The sequence below is a fragment of the Saimiri boliviensis genome, chromosome 4 (assembly GCF_048565385.1).
Source record: "Saimiri boliviensis isolate mSaiBol1 chromosome 4, mSaiBol1.pri, whole genome shotgun sequence".
Taxonomy (NCBI): domain Eukaryota; kingdom Metazoa; phylum Chordata; class Mammalia; order Primates; family Cebidae; genus Saimiri; species Saimiri boliviensis.
The window spans coordinates 61,293,057-61,307,363 of NC_133452.1; the positions used below are offsets into that span (position 1 = coordinate 61,293,057).

Sequence of the window (14,307 nt, forward strand, 5' to 3'; positions counted from 1 at the left end):
CGAGACCATCCTGGTCAACATGGTGAAACCCCGTCTCTGCTAAAAATACAAAAAATTAGCTGGACATGGTGGTATGTGCCTGTAATCCCAGCTATTCAGGAGGTTGAGGCAGGAGAATTGCCTGAACGCAGGAGGTGGAGGTTGCGGTGAGCCGAGATTGCACCATTGCACTCCAGCCTGGGTACCAAGAGCGAAACTCCCGTCTCAAAAAAAAAAAAAAAAAAAAACAGCTTGGGTAACATAGTGAGTCCCATCTCTTTACAAAAAAATACAAAAATTAGTTAGGTATGGTGGTGTCCACCTATAGTCCCAGCTATTTGGGACGCTGAGGTGGGAGGATTGTCTGAGCCCAGGAGGTTGAGGCTGCAGTAAACCAGAATTGTACTGCCGCACTCCAGCCTGGGTGGCAGAGTTAGACCCCCATCTCAAAAGAAAAAGGAAACTGGAGAGGGCAGTTTCTTTCCCTTCAAACTATCAAAGCAAGGGAAAAAGTAGTTTCTATGACTTTTTTTTTTTTTAAGACGGGGTTTCACCATGTTGGTCAGGCTGGTCTTAAACTCCCGACCTCAGGTGATCCACCCGCCTTGGCCTCCAAAGCAGTGCTTGGATTACAGGCATGAGCCACCACGCCCAGCCGTTTCTATGACTTTTTGCCAGGAATCCCCAATCCTTACTCATCTATCATGTTTTATAGTCTCCTTTATCCAATATTAATACAGCCAGTCCAGTTTTCTAATGGGTATTTGCAGAGTATGTAATTTTCTGTCCTTTCACTTTTAACCTGTGTTGGTGTTGGTTTTTTGAGGCAGAGTCTTACTCTCACCCAAGCTGGAATTCAGTGGCATGCTATCAGCTCACTGCAACCTTCACCTCCTTTGTTCAAGTGATCTTGTGCCTCAGCCTTCTAGGTGGCTGGGATTACAGGTGTGCACTGCAACACCTAGCTGATTTTTGTATTTTTAGTAGTGATGGGGTTTCACCATGTTGGCTAGGCTTGTCTCGAATTATCAACCTCAGGTGATCCACACCCCACCCCTCTGCCTCTTAAAATGTTGGGATTACAGGTGTCAGCCACCACTCCTTGCTCTTTATGTAAATTTCATTTACCATCTGGTATCATTTTTTTCAGGCTGAGGGGCTGGCTTTAGTATTTCTTTTTTCTTTTTCTAAGGTTCCCATCATATGGTTAATGTGCTGAAGTCATAACGAGGTTTGAAGGAGGCACATCACACACATGAGCATGAAAACCCAATCATCATGTTTATGAACTGCAGAAGGATTTCTTTAGTATTTCTCCTAAGTCAGGTCTGCTAACTAGGAAAGCTTGCAGTCTTTTTTTGTCTGCGAATGTCTTACATTTTTATTTTTGAAGGATAGTTCTGTTGGATGTATTAGTTTTTCATTGCTGAATTAAAAATTACCACAATTGTAGCCCTTAAAATACCCCCAGCCAGGTGCAGTGGCATGTGCCTGTAGTCCCATCTACACAGGAGGTTAAGACAGGAGAATCACTTTAGCCCAGAAGTTTGAGGCGGCTACAGTGTGCTATGATCATGCCTATAAATAGCCTGCACTCCAGCCTGGGAAACAAGCAAGACACAACTGTCTCTTAAAAAAAATTTTTTTTTAAATAAATAAATGGAGTTTTAAATTAATTAAACACCACCAAATATTATCTCACACGTTTCTGTAAGTGAGAAGTCTGAATGGTTTGTCTGGCTCAGGGTCTCACAATCCCTGCAATCAAGGAGGTTGGTCAAGGTTGTGGTTTCATCTGAGGCCTGGGAGTTCTCTTCTAGGCTGACATAGTTGTGGGCAGTATTAATTTTCTTGGAGTTGTAGAGTTTAGAGTAGTTTTCCTCTTAAAGGCCAATGGAAAAATGTCTTTTATCTCAGGGAAGACTAAAGCCCGCCTTTAGGGGGCTCACCTAATTAAAGTCAAGGCTACTCAAAAAAAACTCAGTGAAGTCAAAGTCAAACTGATTAGGGAGTTTAATTAACATCTGTAAAATCCTTAGACCTTTGCCATGTAATGTAACCTAATTATGGAGATGACATCCATTGCATTCATAGGCCTCACTCACATTCTAGGGGAGGTGTGTATGCCAAGGGGTGGCAATTTTAGGCACCATCTTAGAATTCAGCCTCCCACACTGGATAGGAAATTCTTTGTTGATTTTCTTTTTTTCTTTTTCTTTTTCTTTTTTTGAGCATTCTGAATATGCTACTGCTTCCTTGTCTCCATTGTTTCTGGTGAGAAGTCAACTGTTAATCTTATTATGGTCCCCTGTAGTGATGAGTACAATTCTCTTACCACTGTAGTCAACATTTTGCTTTTCTTTGGCTTTTAACAGTTTTACTATGATGTTTGTTAGGTGGAGATCTCTTAGTGTTTATCCTACTTAAGAGTTCATTGAGCTTCTTGGATGTATAGATTAAGGGTTTAGTCAAATTTTTAAAGTTTTCAGCCATTATTTATTGTTTCTTTGTCTCATTGTGGGGCTCGCATTACGTGTGTATTGATAAACTTGATGGTATCCTACAGGTCCCTGAAGCTCTGTTCATTCTTTATTTTTTCTTTCTTTCTGCTCTTCAGAATGGATAATTTCTTGATTTGTCTTCAAGTTTGCAGATGCTTTTGTCTGCCAGTTTGAATCCCCTGTTGATCCCCTTCAGTTAATTTTTCATTTCAGCTATTGTACTTTTCAGCTGTAGAAGTCCAATTCAGTGTTTTTTTATAATCTCTTTTTGTTGAGATTCTCTATTCTTTGAATCATTGTCATCATGCTTTCTTTTAATTCTTTAAGCATGGTTTCCTTTAATTTGAACATACCGATAGCTGCTTGGAAACCCTGGATGGCTGAACAGCTGAACCTTCCCAGAGACCATTTCCACTGACTTTTTTAATCCTTTTGCCTATGGCTCACACTTTCCAGTTTCTTTGCATGTCTCATAATTTTTTGTTAAACTGAACATTATAGATAATACATTGTAGAGACTCTTAGACTGCCTCCTGCCCCTCCCCCAAGGGGAGTTGGTGGTTGCTATTTATTTTTTTAGGGACTTGCCTGCATTAAGTCTGTAGTGTGACGTGATGATAGCACTGACCAATTTTTTTTATTGTTGTCATGTTGGTGGGTTGTTGTTGTTGTTGTTGTTGTTGTTGTTGTTGTTGGTTTAAGCCAGGTTTTCTAAGGGTCACCCCGAGTCAGTTTGTTAGCTTATCTTAGTGGTCAGAAATGACTGGTCAAAGGTTATGCATAGCTACTTGAGTCATTGAGGCCTCAGTCTTTTTCATTTTTTTAAGAGACAGGGTCTTGCTATGTTGGCCAAGTTGGTCTTGAACTCCTGGCCTCAAGCAATCCTCCCACCTTGGCCTCCCAAAGCACTAGGATTACAGAAGTGAGCCACTGCACCTGACCAACTTCTGCTTTTTGCCAATGCAGGTTGGGAAATGAAATCAAAGTTTGGGCAGTTTACAAGTTTGCCCCAGCTTTTGCTACGTGCCAAGGCTTCTCTTGTCGTTGGCTCTCCTGTGTCTGTGAAAGGTCTCTAATTCAGTCATGGATGTTTAAACAACTAGGGTCCTCTCCAGCTGAGCATGCACACAGCTTTGTGTACGCACACAGAGACTATCAGATCTCCACAGATACCTGGAAGCTAATCAAGGCCCACCATAGCTATGAAATTCTTCTGGTAAGTCTGCTGATTTGTTGCTTGCCCCCAATATTGCAACCTTGGGTTGCTGCAGTATTAGCCTTCCCCACTGTTTGCCGCCAATATTGCTGTTGGTTTCAACAATACTCCTGCATTTGGGACTTTTCTATATTCTACTCCTAACCAGTGACCCCCCTTCAGCAATGATGGTGCTAGTTTTCACAGCTTGCCCCATCCTGGTAGAGCTACCATTGATAGAGCTGGTGGAGCATGGTAATAGTAGCTCTAGGTTAAAACACACAGACTTCTGGCCGGGTGCGGTGGCTCATACCTTTAATCCCAGTACTTTGGGAGGCCGAGGTGGGTGGATCACTTGAGGTCAGGAGTTTGAGACCAGCCTGGCTGACATGGTGAAACTCCATTTCTACTAAAAATACAAAAATTAGCCAGGCATGGTGGCAGGCGCCCATAATCCCAGCTACTTGAGAGGCGGAGGCAGGAGAATCACTTGAACTTGTGAGGTGGAGGTTGCAGTGAGCCAAGATCATGCCACTGCACTCCAGTCTGGGCAACAAGAAAAAGACTCCTCAAAAAAAAAAAAAATAAAATAAAATACCACACATAAAAACACACATACACACACACGCGTGCACACACACACACGCACACACACACACAGAGAGAGAGAGAGAGAGAGAGAGACTTCTACTGTTCTTAACTGAGTTCAGTAGTAGCACTCTCTCTGTTAATGGACATGTGACCTTGAACAAGTTACTTAACTCCTCTCTTTTGAATATCTTCAGCCATAAAATAAAACTTCAGAGGGGTAAATGTGACTTAAGGCATAATATTTGCCCTACATTAAGTATTCAATGTGTGATAATATGTGAGAATGTGTGAGAAAAATGTGTAATAATAGTTTCTACTTAATTATTACGGTAAGTGACAGTATTTTCTTTCTTTCTTTCTTTCTTTTTTTCTTTCAAGATACAGGGTCTTGCTTTGTTGCCCAGGCTGGTCTTGAATTCTTGGCCTCAAGCAGTCCTCCTGAGTAGCAGGGATTACAGACATGAGCCACTACACTTGGCTCATTTTAAAGGTGGTAAAACTCAGATTAGAGAAGGAAAGTAATTTGGCATGATCATACTGTTAATGAGTTCCAGAAAGAGGACTTGAACCCAGGTCTGCTTGACTAATTCATTTGTTCCATGCTACTTCTAGGAATCAGAAAAGGTGTCATGGGCTGGGCACCGTGGCCCACACTTGTAATCCCAGCACTTTGGGAGGCTGAGGCAGGTGGATCACTTGAGGTCATGAGTTCAAGACCAGCCTGGCCAACGTGATGAAACCCTATCTCTACTAAAAATACAAAAAAAATTAGCTGGGCATGGGGGTGCATGCATGTAATTCCAGCTACTCGGGAGGCTGAAGTAGGAAAATCGCTGGAACCCAGGAGGTGGAGGTTTCAGTGAGCCAAGACTGCACGTGGCACTCCGGTCTGGGTGACAGAGTGGGGTGACAGAGTGAGACTCTGTCTCAAAAAAAAAAGAGAAAAGGTGTCACAAGTTTGTGATTAGCTCCTTAGCTCCTATCATTGATACAAAGAATATATTGAATTATACTTACATGTATTTGTTTGCGTTTTACCCCCATCCCGTGTAACATGTCAAGAACTTACACTATGAAAGGGATATACCAGTTATTTGAACCTTGTGTGTTTCTCTAAGATACAGCCTTAGTGAATAAAACCTGGAATTTCTTAGGTGAGTGGAAAAATAAGAGACTTTAAACTCTTCATCCACAAATATGAACATCAAAACTTGGACACTTTTTTAAAAAATTTCTTTTTTAGGGGGGTTTCAGGTGGAGGTTTCACTGTGTCGCCTAGGCTCGTCTCAAATTCCTGGGCTCAAAGCATTTGCCCACCTCAGCCTCCCTAGTAGCTAGGACTACAGGTACATGCCACCACCCCTGGCTCTCTTGAACACTTTTGATACAAACGATTTAAGTAGCTATAAAAAGTATTCTTAGAAAAATTTTGTTAGCTTTAAGGCCTCTGAACCTAAAACGTTATACATACATGTTTTTATCATAATGTACTCCAAAAATTATATACTATTTTACGGAAACTTCCCCAGTGGTGTTCCATCTCTTTAATTCTCTTTCCTTATCCTGACCTATCCTTGTCTGTACTGTGACACCTACTCTGCTTTGGTCTCCTTTTATAATTCTTAACTGTGTCATAAAATTGGCTAAGGCAGGGACAATTGTTCATATTCTTAGTTCATGGTAGATTCTTTTGGGGGAGAGGGGGGTATCCATTATAGTTGACTCCCCTCTTTTTTTTTTTTTTTTTTTTGAAGCAGGGTCTCGCTCTGTCACCCAGGCTGGAGTGCAGTGGTGTCATCTCAGCTCACTGCAGCCTTGACCTCCTGGGCTCAGGTGATCTCCCATTTCAGCCTCCCGAGTTGCTGAGACTATAGGTGTGTGCCACCACACCTAACTAATTTTGTATATTTAGTATAGATGGGGTTTTGCTGTGTTGCCAAGGCTGGTCTCAAACTCTTGAGCTCAAGCTGTCAGCCCACCTCAGCCTTCCGAGGTGCTGCGATTACAGGCATGAGCCACTGCACCCAGTCCATCATGGTAGATTCTTTTTTTTTTTGGAGACAGAGTCTTGCTCTGGTTGCCCAAGCTGGAGTACAATGGCGTGATCTCGGCTCACTGCAACCCCTGCCTCCCTGATTCAAGCGATTGTCCTGCGTCAGCCTCCTGAGTAGCAAGGATTACAGGAGCCTGCTGCCATGCCCAGCTAATTTTTGTATTTTTAGTAGAGACGGGGCTTCACCATGTGAGGCTGGTCTTGAGCTTCTGACCTCAGGTGATTGATCCACCTGCCTCGGCCTCCCAAAGTGCTGAGATTACAGGTGTGAGTCACTGCGAATGGCCTCATGGTAGATTCTTAATGCCTTTTTGCTATATACTTATTAACATTCTAAGTAACGTCTTTGTGTGTGTGTGTGTGAGGTGGAGTTTCGCTCTTGTTGCCCAGGCTGGAGTGCAATGGCACAATCTTGGCTCACCGCAACCTCCGGCTCCCAGGTCCAAGCGATTCTCATGCCTCAGCCTCCTAACTGGGACTACAGGCATGTGCCACCATGCCTGGCTAATTTTTGTATTTTTGGTAGAAACAGATTTTTACCGTATTGGCCAGGCTAGGCCCGATCTCCTGACCTCAAGTGATTCACCGACCTTAGCATCCCAAAGTGCTGAGATTACAGGTGTGAGCCACTGCTCCTGGCCCAAGTCTATTTACTTTTGAGTTACCAAGTTTTTAGAGATGAAATACTGTCCTCTCATAATCTGCTGCTTGTTTAGCATAATTCTACCAAAGTCAGATTATTGCTTCAGTTGATTATTGCTGTGTAAAAACCCTAAAAATTGGTGACTGAAAACAGTTACAATTAAATATTCACTTCATTACAATTCTACAGTTTGGTCAGGTCTTAGAAGAGATGGCTTGTCTCTATTCCGCTTGATATCTGTGGGGCCACTTGACTGGGGCTGGAGGACTTATTTTTGAGATAACTCAGTCATATGGCTGGCTGCCAGCTGGGAGCTCAGATGGGGATGTAGATCAGGTCCTCAGTTCTCCTTCATGGGGAGAGCTAGACTTCTCACGGAATAACGGTGACAGGATCCCAAGAATCTCTTTATGAACAAATGTTCTAAGAGACAGGCTGCAATACACAAATGTTTGATCAGAGGCAGTCACATGGCCAAGCCAGTGTCAGAGAGGATACAGAAAGATATTTAAATACTGAGTGTTATGGTTTACTGTAGGTTGCCAAAGTAGCTACTACTACTGCAGTGTTCCTTCTCATTCTACAGCAAAGTAGCCTTTCTGGAGGACAACTTGAAGACTTAACTTACAGTCTTTGGCCTAGTAGTTTCACCTTTAGGGTTTATCCTAAGGAAAATATTTAAACTCCCTGGATCTGTATCAAGGCTTTATCTAGTTCTCATCCATGGCATTTTGCTCAGAGTTGGATAGGTGGTTAATGCAGGAATTCAGATTAAAAATAGATTTTTTAGTTCTAGAACTGTGCCCTTAATCATTGTACTACACAGGCTCCCACCCAGGGTTGTCTGTATATAATCATGTTAATGCTATGAGAAGCTGATAATATATTTAATAAAAATAAGATTTTTACATGTAAAAAATCTAAAAGGCTATATGCTGAAATGGAATATCTACAAATGAATATGTAGGTTTTTTTTTTTTTTGAGACAGAGTCTTGCTTTGTTGTCCAGGCTGGAATGCAATGGTACTATCTTGGCTCACTGCAACTGCCGCCACCCAGGTTCAATCAATTCTTCTGCCTCAGCCTCCTGAGTAGCTGGGATTGCAGACATGTGCCATCATGCCCAGCTAATTTTTATATTTTTGGTAGAGTTGGGGTTTTACCATGTTGGTCAGGCTGACCTTGTGATCTGCCCCTTTCTGCCTCCCTAAGTGCTGGGATTACAGGCATGAGCCACTGCGCCCGGCCATATTATTATTTTTTTAATTGTAAGGATATCTTTTATAAGTCCACCATGCAAACTCACTCTATTCATATATATGCGTTTTGTTTTGTTTTGTTTTTTGAGACGGAGTCTCACTCTGTCTCCTAGCTTGAGTACACTGGTACAATTTTGGCTCACCTCAACCTCTGCCTCCTGGGTTCAAGGACTTCTCCTGCCTCAGCCTTCCGAGTAGCTAGAACTACTGGTGTGTGCCACCATGCCTAGCTAATTTTTATGTTTTTAGTAGAGACGGATTTTGCCATATTGGCCAGGCTGGTCTTGAACTCCTGACCTCAGGTAACCTGATCCAACCGCCTCGGCATCCCAAAGTGCTGGGATTACAGGCTTGAGCCACCACACCCAGCTGTCACATGTATATGTTTTTTATATATTTTATTTTTACCCTGATTATTCAAATACTGGTCTCCACCCTTTCATCCAAACATTAAAGAGCTATGTGATAAATTGTGGTTGTGAATACTACATGTAATGAATCTTGGAAGAGTATTCCACTCTCTCCTCCCCATCCCCCATTTTACACTATAAATCTAATGTAAATACAACCCTTGAGGAGGATGTCTTGAGATCCTTGTAGTCCATAGCTACCTGATGCTCTGTATGTAAAAGCTTAGAAAATATGAGTACTTACTGAACAGAGCTTCTTAAACCAATATTTTTTAACTGGTTTCCACATCATAGTTTTACTTATAATACTTTACACTCCATTGTCACAGTGTTATTCCAAATCACTATCCTTAAAGAGGTAAAATGTTATTATCCATATCTGTCCCAGCTAAACCAGAATTTCTTGGTGATTGTACAGATTCCCAAGTTTCTAACCCTCATTCACTTTTTTTTTAAGTCTAGGGCAGCAGTTCTTGACCCTGGCTGCACTTGAAAATCATTTGAAAATACTGTTGGTTAGATTCCACCCTAGATCAGAGATTTTCTTGTTGGTGTCACTTGAGGAGTGTGATTCTTAGGATTGGACAAGTTGAGAAGATAGAGAAAATAGTTTTGCATTTTAAAGATTGTCCAAAAAAAGGTGTTAGACTATTAGTAGACAGTTTTCTATCAGCATAAGCCTGTAGAATTATGTAAATGTTCATGAATTGTTATGAATGAATTTTCCTTTACAATGGAATTATTACTGCACAATTTCATTAAAGATTTCTCATTACAAACCTTGTGTGAGCTCACAAATGAGTCTTGTTGCTAATTCACAAATGAAGAATACTGACAATGTAGGAAAAGTATCTGGAATGCCTTGGTTTATGCATTTAAGGTAGTCTAGATCATTTCTTCTCTACTGCTTTGGAAATTATACCATAAAGGATACTTCTTTTTAAATAACGAGGAATTGTATCACTGGAAGGCCACGTCCTTATTTTTTAAAGAAAGAAAGAAACTAAATACTTTGGCTTAGTGACAATCTACATTTCAAAGGTTCTCTGGACTAAAAGCTTATTCTCCATTTAAATGACTTCTTCTCAGCCTTATTAAGAGTTCATCTAGGTTATAAACCATATCTCTGGTTATTCATGCTGTTCCAGATTGGGTAAAACAGGTATCAGAAGTACTGAAGGGCGAAGTAATAGCTTAAGCACTTCTCAGTTTATCTTTTATCTCTAGATGTAGATATTTGGAGAAATGCAGCTGTTTAATGAGAACTGTAGTGAGGCATCCATTTACATCTCTTAGGATTGGTTGAATAGAGTATGGCCTATTGAGTATACTTTTGATGTTGTTGCCAGTCTCTTTTCAAATGTACACGTGACACTATCTGAAGAAATACTAGAAACACCTAGTAAACATTTTTCTAATATCTATTGTTAAGCTATATTCAGGTGATCACATTTTGGGGCTTGGTTTTCTGCTTGGCTATCAGTGATAATCAGGTAACATATAGGGTGTCTGTGGGCTGCTGACTTTAATAGGTCAGCCTGTGTAAGTGTATAAGACCTACCTCTTTGGAGACCAATAATGCGGTAGTTTCCTGTGCTTAGACTTGAAGGGAGCGCTTGTTTTAGACCTCTATATTATGGTTTCAAAAATCTTTTCCTTAGTATATAATGTCCATTTAGATTCCTGATGATCTTACCCTGAGTGCTTAGTAATACTTTTTGTGGAAAATGGCTGTTTTATCTTTTATAAAAATAGTAATTTAAGAGTATCCGGCATACACGTATCTCTTTTAACATTTTATCACTTTGCAGTTTAGTTCCTGGTATATTGTAACAAACAGACAGCAACAAAATAACATTGAATAATTCTCTTCGGGTTTTTATTGTTGTTCTTTTCTAGTTCTTTGAATGTCCCAGGATCTTGTAATTATTTCATCACTTTTTCATGAGCTAAGCAAAATAGATTGTCATTTTGCAAATGAAAAGCAAGATACCCAGCAGCTTCAGCATTATCCCAGATTTCTCCAGGAAGAGTACACATATCCAAGTAGATTATAAACCTTTTTAAAATTCTATGTATTAAATAAACAAATTGAGAACATGCTGTACTTACACATCTGTATATTCACACTGTATTTTGTAGGGAGTGGAACTTTCCTTCAGTAAAGCAATCTCTCTCCTAATGGTTAAAGTTAGATGAATAACTTCACCTAAAAATGTGAATTATCCTAGAAGAAGAATTTATTCTGTGCTCTGATAGTTTTGAAAGTTTCAATTAGCCAGGCAAATTCTAAATGGTATTAAATTGTATTATGAAGGGCTGGTTCAAGAAAAAGGTATTCAAAGGTGGGGAAAATATAACTATTGGAGGAATCTGACGTCTCCTTACCCAGTGATCCAGTAATGGGACAGACTGACATTATGTGTTTTCTGATGTGATGCCTTAGAAACCTCCAACATTCTTGCCATTTAGGAACATCATTACTGCCAACAATGCATAACAAAACTGGTCATGAGGAAACAGACAAACCCAAATGTAGAATGTAGCTCAGATAGCTGGCATGACCTCTATTAGTCAGTGTCTTGAATGACAAAAAGGCAGGGAGTGACTATTCTAGATTAAAGGCTAAAGAAACAACCAGAGGTGGGAGGATCCCTTCAGCCTGAGTTCTGCCTGTAGTTCACTAGGATCTTGCCACTGTACTCCACCTTTAGCAACTCTGTGAGACCCTTTTTTTTTTTTTTTTTTTTTTGGTCTTCTTTGATAATATAGGTGATCTATTTTATAGTTTTCCAAATAAATGTTACTAAGTAGTGGTAACAAGTTAACTAGCATTTGGCAAATAATTAACAAAGACATATTTTGAGGGTGGAATAATGGACTCAGGGGATTCCAGTCAACCAACTTAACTGTTTTGATATGCAAATAATTATAATTCTCTGCTCTTTAAATGTCAGTTTGGGCCCTGACATAGCTTTAAGTGACTATTAATATTGAGTTTCTTATATAGAACCCTTGGGAGCTATCCAGCTTATTTGAGCCTCTGTGTTTGCTTCAGATATATAATAAAATGTGATTGGCAAAACTTTCAAACTCCATGAGCAAAATTGAAGTCTAAAGTAGTCCAAGGTTACTCAAACACACCTTCTTCAGCATTTACTAATAAATGCCTATACAGATAGATGAAGGCTGTACTTTCTGGTTCTCGCTCCATGCTGTACTTTACTTTTGCTTGTCTCCCGTCTTACCTGTGATCACTGTGCCCAAATTGGCTGATCTATTATTATTTCCCACAAATAACATATTTCTTTATTTCCTACAATTGTTATTTCATACAGATTGTTGTGTTTGCCACTTTCACCTGTTAAGAAATAAAATGAACAGTAACTAGGAAGAAAACTGTCGCTTCCACTTTATACTCAGCCTGATACTAATCAACTTCTCTTAAAATTAGGGGGAAAATATGAATATTAGGGTGAAAGAATACTAAATCGTGCCGTTCAAATTTCAAAAGTTTTTGTCATCTTAAAGTAAGTTAACAATATTTAAGTCTGATTTTCATTTAATTTCAGAGGTCAGCATTCTTTCTGGATAAATCTAGGGCATTTAAAGTGACATCCAAGATAAAACCTTTAAGGGATTTTTGCTGTAATTTGCCTCAGTAGTCTGACTCTTTTCCATACACTTCAGAGCAGATAAACCTGAGAGTCAATTAGAGCCATCTGTTCTTAATTCCACCCCTTAAGTCTACATGCAGCTCATCTGTGTCTTCTACTTCTGTGGTAACTTCTCTGTTCAATTTTTTCTGTTCATAGCTATCATTTTCCTATTCAAGCATATTTATTTGGTCACAGGTAGATACTTTAGCCCCACATTCAGATGCAGTTTAAACTTTGCAGTTTTATTTCCCATCATTCCTATGCTTTAGAATATTCAAGAATTATATACTAAATATACCATGTACTTGTTTCTTCTCTGCATTTAGTTCACACTGTTTTCACCATTTTCAGCTGTCTTACAGGATGGCTAACTCTGTGTTAAAAGAGTCCTGGCCGAGGCCATTGCACTCATGCCATTGCACTCCAGCCTGAGCAATAGGAGTGAAACTCTGTCTCAAAAACAAACAAAAAAACAAAAAAGAGTCCTGGCTGGCCATACACAGCAGCTCACACCTAAACTCCCAGCACTTTGGGAGGCCGAAGTGGAAGGATCCCTTGAGCCCAGGAATTCAAGACCAGCCTGAGCAACTTAGGGAGACTCTGTCTGTAAAGGAAGGGAGGGAGGGAGGGAGGGGAGGGAGAGAGAGGAAGGAAAGGAAAGGAGGCCAGGCACAGTGGCTCACGCCTATAATTCCAGCACTTTGGGAGGCCAAGGCAGGCAGATCACCAGGTCAGGCGTTCAAGACCAGCCTGGTCAACATGAAACCCCGTCTCTACTAAAAATACAGAAAATTAGCCGGGCATGGTGGCAGGCTTCATGCTTTTTATATTATACAAATGGTATCATACTATATGATACATTGTTCTGAAGCGCTTTTTTTTTTTTTTTTTTTGAAGTGGACTCTCACTCAGACTGGAGTGCAGTGGCATGATCTCGGCTCACTGCAACCTCCACCTCCTGAGTTCAAATGATTCTCCTGCCTCAGCCTCCCAAGTAGCAGAGATCACAGGCTCGTGCCACCTCGTCTGGCTAATTTTTGTATTTTTAGTAGAGATGGAGTTTCACTCTGTTGACCAGGCTGGTCTTGAACTCCTGACCTCAAGTGATCCACCTGCCTTAGCCTCCCAAAGTGCTGGGATTATAGGTGTGAGCCACCACCCCCAGTCTGAGACTTTTTATATGTCCTACATTCTAGATAGCTTTTCTGATTGATCTGTAGCTGAGTTATATCTTGTAAACTATTAACTCCTAACCTCAAGTGATCCGCCCACCTCTGCCTCCCAAAGTGCTGGGATTACAGGCATAAGCCACCGTGCCCAGCCTGCCCAGCTAATTTTTTATTTTTTTGCAGAGAAGGCGGTCTCCATACGTTGCCCAGGCAAGTCTCGAACTCCTGGCCTCAAGTAATCCTCCTACCTCAGCCCTCCAAAGTACAGGGATTACAGGCTTGAAGCACCATGCCCAGCCAGTTTGTCACATTTTTAACCTTGGAAATTCAACTTTTTATATGCTTGTTTTCTAACCTCCTTGGTTGGTATATGTTTTGTAAGGGCCAGGTCTGCATTATATTGATCATTATAAATAGTGACTCTCCCTTATCTAGCATGGTGCACTTATATAGATGATAAGTAAATAATAGTTTAGTTCTCTCCTGAAGCTGTAGGAAAAAAACCTCTTCTCCCTTCAGTCATTTTATAAAAGTTAAATAAGTTGAAGGTGACCAATCACAGGAGTTTCAGCAGTGATAGTTCAGTACCTTAAACAAGAAGAAGAAAACCCGCATTTTTCACTTACTTATTTTGATCGGTTACATTGAATTAAAAGTCCTTGTAATGATCAGGAAGATGTTTAACAGGCTAAGTTAACCACTGCAAATGTAATGGGCAAGTGATGTTCAAATTTCTTGATGTGACTTTAAAGCAGTTCTCATACAAAAAGAGAAATAACCAGTTAAGAAAAACTAAAAGAACTTTCTTAAGTAATCATGATCCTGTTTAAGTATATAATCTATCAAAC

At 40.4% G+C, this 14,307-nt stretch overlaps 1 protein-coding gene and 1 non-coding gene across 2 annotated transcripts in view; one reads left to right on the plus strand and one right to left on the minus strand.

Moving 5' to 3' along the window:
* Window positions 1–14,307, plus strand: part of SNX3 (sorting nexin 3) — a 44,628-nt gene that overhangs the window by 17,037 nt on the left and 13,284 nt on the right. The window lies entirely within an intron of this gene.
* LOC120363498 (small nucleolar RNA U13) lies at window positions 1,177–1,280 on the minus strand. The gene has a single exon (XR_005579042.1). It is a non-coding gene; the product is annotated as a small nucleolar RNA U13 (small nucleolar RNA).